The sequence below is a fragment of the Orbicella franksi genome, chromosome 14, assembly GCF_964199315.1.
Source record: "Orbicella franksi chromosome 14, jaOrbFran1.1, whole genome shotgun sequence".
Taxonomy (NCBI): Eukaryota; Metazoa; Cnidaria; class Anthozoa; order Scleractinia; family Merulinidae; genus Orbicella; species Orbicella franksi.
Genome location: NC_138158.1, coordinates 19,560,361 through 19,569,460, shown reverse-complemented (window position 1 = coordinate 19,569,460; position 9,100 = coordinate 19,560,361).

Below are 9,100 nucleotides of genomic sequence, written 5' to 3'. Positions count from 1 at the left end.
CTTAGTTTTTGTTTGTTATAGCGTCTGAAGAATTCACCTCCAGGCATGTTTAAATGGAGCAAATATCAGTTGAGCAAGAAGCTATAAGCTGCACATTGACTGCTGCATGTAAGCTGCACATTGACTGCTCCTCGGGCATATGAAGTTGCTACAGGTTATTTTGGAAGAACCTTTCCCTAGGCTGAGATTAACCCAAGTTTAAGAACATACAAGAAACACACCCCAGGCTGACAGTCACTAGGGAAAGTTTGTTTTGACACCTCTTTGAAAGAACAGTATGCAGCGCTCCGATAAATTGAAGACTTGGGTCACCAAACACATTTAGGGACATATTTAAGCACAACTGATGATAAAAAATAATAAATGATACAAAAGAGACAAAACAAAACAAAAGATGAACTATTCTTATTGTATGGTTCATTTCAAAACATCTTCATTTGTCTGTAGTTTTTACATTCATTAACCATTAACTTATGACAGACTTGATAAAAACATAATGGATTGGAAATGGTTACTACTTAAGAACATCTGAAGAACGTTTCAGGGTTAAATGGCCACCCTAGATCCGCCACTGTAGACTTTCAAAGAGAATTGACTCGTTTAGTGATACTCGGTCTCACAAGAGATTTGGACTGTTTCAAATAGTTTCAGTTTCAGAATCTTGCGTCAGAGAAGAAAAATCCCAATTGTGAATTTCCCAGTAAATATCTCAAAGCTAACTGAAAAACCAGGAATAATAGTTAACCATTCATGAATGTTTCCAAAACGAGAAACTGATTGATACATTCTTTTCAGTTCACAAGTTTTTAATTAATGCGATTAGGCAGAGAACCGCGAAGAATATTCCTCTAAATGACCCAAATTGCCTTTCCAGGGGGTGTTAAGACGAGGTAAATATTGAGCAAGACAACACCTGTTTATGTAAACTGCATATCGGCCGCTCCTTACGTCGGCTTAAATGTGGAGTTGCTACACTTTCATTTTTCTAAGGTTGTGTCCCTTTTGTACATCAATGATTAACCAGTCTGCAACTTCAAAAATGCGCGGCATGCATGCTAATGTATCTACTTAATATTGTTTATTTCCGTCAAATCAATAGGCCTATTAGTCCGCAGCTAATTAGTTTTCTTTTTGATTCCTTGAAAGGGCGAAATATAAACTACAATATCATAATCAACTTGAATTGGAATTCAGGGAAGTCACGCATTGTTTAGGCAGCGTCAAGAAATGTTCCTTCAATGCACACTCTCCGGCCTTACTTTACAGACTTCAAGACTGAAAACTGCAGAACGAGTGAAAGGTAAGTCGGACATTTTCTCAGCGCAGAAACTTGTATAAAGTTATAACCTGTTGAACAAGTGTCAAAGCTTCCGTCAATCGGAGCAAGGCCAGTCTCCGACACTTTATATGCTGCGGTTAGGCCCTATTTTCGTTGAGATGTTAAATACGTCCTTGATCAATACTCAAGGCGGGCCGTTAATCCCATAAACGCAAATATTAGAGACCCGGAAGTAATCAGCTTTGTCTTCTAGACTGCGCTTATGAAATGATGATACATGAACGCTCCTCGTTAATATCAAGGGAAATGCACGAAACAATAACGCGCGTTTGACTGATCGGCTAAATGTGGGTGTTGCCATTCTGAGGGCCATGCTTATTACCGCCTTGTTCTACTGCAAGTGGGATTCTGCCACCGAGTCAGACTCACGGAAATATGTTAAATCCGAAGTCAACATTCAACTGCTCTCTACTTGCCTTGTGAAGAATTTTATCATAAACACTGATAAATCAACTAAGATCAAGACAGTTATCCACTGAAGATCGATTGTTTAATTCCTAGTGCTTCATACCGATATTGTGGTAACAAAACAGCTGTCCATCACTTAGATACCGTGCTAAAAGCGGGGTTGCCGACATATCACGACATGCGGTTTGATTTATCTACCATCTATTTGCCCTCATCAAAGAGATGATTCTTGCAAATAACTTTGTCTCAGAGGTAACCAACAGGTACAAAATACCCATTCTTAGGCCTCGTGACCTTTACGAATAAACGCGATAGTTTGGGCAATATGCATCTGGACAACACAGAGACTTTTCGAGACAGTTACTTTACTGTTCTTACATGTATTATTTTGGCATTTAATACGATTAATGATCGAACGTGATATTTGATCAAGATCGCTGAAGACTATTTTTCCACACAGATCCCTTATTTGCTTACCATTAAACCTTTCCCGTGAAGTTTGCGAAAGTAGCGAATTTGTCAATTTGCATTGCTAAACAATCGTTCAGTATCAATTGATGCCGACATGAAAACAGAAAGCGCGATAACTTTCTAGGGTAGTCACAGTGATGTCAAGGGTGATGGGGTTGGTCACGTCCATTGCTTTGTATCATATTCGTTCCCAAAGCAGACGGTAGAGAGGAACCAGGTGACACCTGGATGAAGATGCTTTATTTCAAGTGCAGCAAAATCCCGCCTGTAAGAACCGAGTGGTTTAAGAACTTGCTGGCGGAAATTTGCAATTTTTAAACCCAACCCAAGAACCTGTTTAGCTAAGCAAGTTCAGGCTCTTATATATTGGTTACAGTTAAATTATAATAAACATTTTAAACAAAGAGCCTGACTCTGAGATCGCAAATTTATATTAAAAGAAACTATATAATACAGTTGTGAATAAATACTGCATATGTAAGGATCAAACCCAAGTTTACTAATTTTTCTGGTGATCAACAACTTTATCTGTTACATAGAAATTAAAAACCTAATTAAGAACCTACTTCGCCTAAATTGCCAATAATTACCCCAAAATACAAGAACCTATTTTGCCAGACTTACGAAAATAAAGGTATTACAGGCAGGCAACTGAAAGAAAAGGATGGCTGTTCATGATCGTCCCTGGCATGAACCAACTGCCACTCTACAATAATCAGCCTCATCTACCCGAGTTGAAATAAAGTTAGTAGTTACTTACTTACCTACTTACTTACTTACTTACTTACTTACATGGATGGAACGTTACTCGCACATTCTCCAGCATTTCACCGGACTCTCTGAAAATCCGACCTGCACGAATTTGCATTCTTGTGTGGGGTGATGCACTCAAGTGCCTTGATAATGATAAAAAAAAAAAAACAAAAAACAACAAAAAAACAATTCTTTACAACGCATTATACCTCCTAAGATTTCTCACTCCTTTTCGCAACTTAAACGAGACAAAAAGAACTACAGGTACATTAAAAGGAGCTATACCGTGGCTTGTGCATCTTGAAAAGTTCAGCCGAAATTTTTCAAGTTCGTCGTTTGCAATCCGTGTTAATCTTCTCCATCCTTACCCATCCTTGTTACTTTATGATTTAATATTACCTCTTTGGTGTTTTCGTATCTTAGTTAAGTACTGTTTTCCCTGAGGTTTGATTCAAATTAAAGTTAATTTTGTACGTGGTAAAACTACCTCAAAATACCGTGACTGAGCTCCTCCAGTTAAAAGTGTTTCGTAAACGGATTCCAAGCACACAACGCAGACTAGAACCCAGACCGCTCGATATCCAACGCACCAGCCTTAAGACAATCATGCCTCACAATCCCCGGATGTCAATCCCCCGAAACAATTCTCAGATATGAGCGCAGCCGATAATTACTAACACAATGTATGCCTCTGAATAATGACTTATCTTATAATCATCTCAGCAGCAGATATTGAAATTGCCGCTTTATTATCAAAGACTCCGAGAGATATCAACGTAATCATTGTTGACACACTTTTAATTAAGATAAGACTAATAAAATCACATACCATTATCGATATTACCTAACATTTTCTATAAACAGGTAAATCAAAATTTGTAAAAAACGTTCAACGACATGCTTTATTTCTAAACACAGCGGGAGATCAGATCCAGGTTGCACGTAATCTGTTTATTAACTTCCTACCTAAACAAAGGACACTTTCATAATTATTAATTAATATTAAAATTTACTAATGTTGATTGATCATCCGTTCACTGACAGGATTGGTTGCGTTGGCAACTGCACTTATATGACAGATCATGTACTTTCAAGCTAAGAGGATTCGAGAAACACATTTTTTTCTACTGTTAAATGAAACATATTCAGAGATGGCATAAGTCGTACTCGTGGTTCTGTAGATAAATCCATAAAGCCATTATAATCGTGACAACAAAGGGTTCTTTACTGATGTTAATGCCTCGAGGCTAGCACGTTCCATATCTACTAAACAAGAGGTGTGGCCTTAAATGGCTATTGCTTTATCAACGATATTTAGTTATTTCAACTATGCTCCAGTCAAATACAGTAAAGTAACATTAACAAAACCTCGAAAGGTGTTTTAATAACCTCTTGAGGCGCACAGGCTCTAACGTACGTGCCGTAAATTGTGCCCCATACTTTAATAAATTGTGTCACATAATTGTAAGGGAAGCAATCATTATGTCGCTATAAGGACTAAAGGGTACTCGTGCGTACAGGCGCCACTATATTAATGACCTATTAACTCAGTTGTTTATCCAGATAAAGTGTCTGCTATCTTAATAAACTTTTTTAAATGTTAAGGTGGCTCTGAACCCTGTGTACAGATTTTTGCCAAAAGTTGCGTTTTATCATGCTTATCAAAATTTGATAATGTAAGAAAAAATCACTGTGCCGTTTTTGAATTACAAGCCCCTAAGGCTGTAATTGAGGGTGTTTTTAGCAAGTCACACTGTTGCTATGGTATCCTATTGTTTCATGAAAATGATACCAACGTGTTCACTAATGATTAGGTAGTTTTTTGATACCATGATTGTAGCATCAAGTGATAAAGAGTGGTTATAACGACCCGTGCCATCAAAATCTAACTGCTGTAAACTGTTTTGAGCCACCTTAAGCTGCTGCTTAAAACAATCGACCATAAACAACAGTTTATGGTCTTAACGAGAAAGCCATGATTTTTGTTTTCAAATTTAAGGAAAAACGGAATATGTTGACGCCTAATACAAAGACCTGACTCAACTGGAGCGGATTTAGTGGAGAGGGGGTGGATTAGGTGGCTAGCTACCCCCCTCCCCCCTTTTGGAGAAGCAAAAAATGCAAAGTTGAAAAAGATTGTGAATATTATGGCTGAATTAAAGGCAAACGCTCTAGACAGGTACTTCATTGTAATTTCTACTTTGTGGCATCGCTAGTATTTCTGGTGCAACAGTTTTCAATAAGGTTCCAATTCTCAAATTGAAATATGTGGGGGGCATGCCCCATTGATTCTGCAACCCCAAGGTACTAGCCAAACTCTCTTCCCCCACCCCATGAACAAACCTGGACCTGCCCCTGGTCAAGATTCAGCCTTGTTATCGTGAACCCAGAGAACAAGTTTGCCCAAATACAACATTTACCGAGAAAACGTTTTAGACGTATCATGTATCATATCATGTCGTTTTGTCGTTGGTTGGATTGAACATTGTCTTCAAATATGGCCACGTACAGACGTTCAAGAGGACGTGGTTGCTCGAGGCTCAGCAATCAGTTAAAATTTCAGGACATTTTGCGGCCATCCAAACATTTTGTGCATCTCGGATCTTAGCTCTTAGTTAAAGAAACGCAGTATTTTTCAATAGACCTTTTTCGACTGGGCGGTTTGTTGCCCAATTTCAGACCCTGTGATGATACTCTTGAGAATTCTTTCTTTCAAATTTTCAAATAGTCGTGTGCATATGAATAACTAATTCTTAGCTGGATAAAAAAACAATTCTCTAGAGAATATCACGTGGTCTGTAATGGGAAAACAAACCGCCCAAGCGAAAAAGGTCTATTGACAGTTATAATTTTAATTAATTCTCTGCTTTCACTTAAACGTCGTCCAGACCGTCGTTCAATGTTCGATCACGAGATACTTCAACTGACTAACTATGCGATTGCACAAGTTTGAGATGGAAATCAGGGCTTAACAAAAAGCGCTTCAGATAATGAAGGAGTACCCAGTGGGGTACCTACTTATATAGGCTATATTGGTATGTGCGTCCCCAAAGGGTAGGGTTTTTCAGCCGTTTTGGACATAATATAAATAGGGTATCGAGTTTGCCCATTTTGGCCTTAAATAGGGTATGGTTTCAGCGCTCTGGTCTTGAAGTGGGTATGTTTCTTAGAAGAAGCTACTTTTTCATCATTATCAATAAGACCGTCGACAAAAGCCCTTCATAATTTATGTTTAGGGAAACTGTGCCGGCCGCAACGGTCATAAATAGGGTATCAATTTTTGGCCAGGTCATAAATGGGGTAGCAAAAAATCGCAGATTTTGGTCATAAATTTAGGAAGTAGGCCGCACAGCCCCACCGAACTTTTTTGGGAGTACTTCCCCGGGGAGGAATACATTGTTGAAAGGCCGTCATCTGACTTTAATTGGAGCCTTTGAGTTACGATTACAAGTAACTGCAAGACACTTGTAAGAGGTTTAGCACAGCTTCTGTAGTTGTTTACATAGCTTCTACCACGGTCAAACGTGCTCTTGCGCAAAGCTAAAAGAAAAAACATTATCACTGACAAGCGTGGACAACTGAAGGCGCGGTTAAAGACAAATGTGTCACACTACACGTCAGTAAACTGGCATATCATTTGCCAATTCTCGGCTTCACTTCTCTGGACTAACTGTGAGAGACAAAACTACTCCTTGAAAGCGTAGTCCATTGTGAACGCGGAGTGTGCGAACCGTAACTGTCAGTTGCTTTGAGACGTTATTAAATGATATTGTACCTAATTTATGTGTCGATCAATGTCAAGTCTCGGCCTCTTTGTCTATAAGGTCACTCGAGTATACTCCTGAATAACAACACAAATGATGGTTGACTCACTCAACCTTACATGTTACTTAGCTTCGTGGAAGCAAGGAGGCTATTAGCAAGTTACTGAAAAATTTCACGTAAAGGTAAAGAGAAATTCCACTGTCATTGACAGACCATACTATACTTAAACTATAAATATAATATACCTGGAGTATGCTTCATAGGAGATCTTGAAAAGATTGCACAGAGGGAAAAACAATTTCACTACAACTACTTCCCAAATCTTTATCGTCAATGCCCTTTGATCTTTAAAAGTTACTATCTCTTGTTTAACTTTCTATGAATTGACAAACTCCGTAAACAATGCCAGGCTTACCAAAAGCGAGAAAGCAAAGTACAGCTAGGGGAGGGAAATAAATTCCACCTTCCTCTAAATATGGTGGTTACGTCAGCATGATTTAATTGCAGACTTAAATGAATTATTCTTGAAAGACGTTAGGTTCTTGGGATGTTGGTGAGTATTCATATTGAGTATAATGTTGCTTCCAGACTATTTTGTACGTCATGAGCCTTCAGCAAGTTCGATAAATTGTCTGATCGTTGTATTAATCTCACAAAGTGTGTTTACATGTGTAAGCGCGTTGTTCCTGCTGTTCAAGATTTATTTTCACAAATCTTCGATCCTAGTCCATAGAATTAACTTGAATGACGCCCCACTTACTTCCGCATCTGTCAGAGCTGGCTTTCAGTTTTGGCAAGAAACAAACAAAAAGAACAATAATAATTAACTCGGTCTTGGAATGCGTCATCTGATAAATAGAGACTAAATTTCCTTGTTTGTGTTCACCTCATTCGCGTTTAAACTGAAATTCAGGACTCTCGTAGGAGATTTCATGGTATACCACTTGAATTAATGCGTAATTTTACAGTTTGTGTTGGATATGTTCGGTATCGAATGACAAAAAGATAATCAGTGAGAACTGAGCCCACTTTCATATTGATATCATTGAAGTGACGACATTTGAAAGAAATCGGCGCAATGGAAGCTAATCAATCATGCCCAGTTGTACGTACTGACTGTTTAAACAGTGCTGTGTCATAACATCGTAGCTCGGGGGGGGGGGGGGAGGGGGAGGGGAGGAATCCTTAGTGAAAAGATTGGGGATGCTCGTCATCTCACGTCATCTCACGTGTCACTTAGGGTATTCAGGTCCAAACGCTTCTACTGTTTTTAGCCGTCAAAAGAATCTCAACTCACGTCCAGATAGGTCTCCTTTAGGGCTTAATCCAAATTTTCCGACGAGCATCCTCGACCTTTTCACATGGGATTACAAATGGTACCCCCGGAATGGAACACTCGTAAAACAAGGAAAGCCATCAGCTCCATTAGCGTCACAAGCCTTATTATCTGTACGAGAGCCGGAATACAAATATTACCATTACTGCACAGCTAAATATAAGTAGGGCCGATATTTGAACCATGTCATGCAAAGTCATGCTAAGAATATAAGCATTACTTTTGGAAATGAGGTATTTCCATTTGCCTAACAACTATTGTTTACGTAAAAAGAAGCGATAGTTTGAAAGGAAAATTAAATACTTGACTACAATAAAGCAAGGTAGCAATGTGGTCTGCGGCGTGTTAAAGAGGACAAAACTTAAGGGCCTTTTCCCGACCATTTTGACAGGAAGTGGTTATCTAAGCCATGAAATATCGGTTTAAATTAGCAAACCCAAACAAAAACACCACTTGCAAACAAGCTCATTCATGCATGGAGGCATTTATGTCATTATACCGACCAAACGTCACGCCTACGGCTTATCATGATTCCAGGCTAAACATATACGATGTGGATTCAGTACTAAACCTGCAATCCAATTTTAAAATAGAAATCTTGGTCGAGTTCTTTTTCTATTCAAAACTATTGTGCAATAATCTCTCGTGCAGTAATGCTCAGTTGTTCCCACTGATCAGTTTCTAAAGTGAAAGTTCACAAAGTGTGGCCCCCAAAATTTGCTCTCTGATATTTTAAGGAGGTCAAGGACTATCAACCAGAGGTAAGCGTCCTATATCGTCTCACATTTTTAAATACAGTTTAGCTGGAAATGTGACCGAAAAGAAAAGAAAAACAAAGTAGATTTAGCAGCGTTGCTCAGACAATAATTTACGTCCTAGTTAAAACATAGTTAACAGAGGCAAATGGCTAAGAAACCCAGTAAACATCAAAGAAGCGAGCAAACTGGCTAAGATTTATGTTGGAAGGTCCATGACCGAACACATCTTTTGTTTCATGATCAGACTACATAGACTCATAGACTACTGCA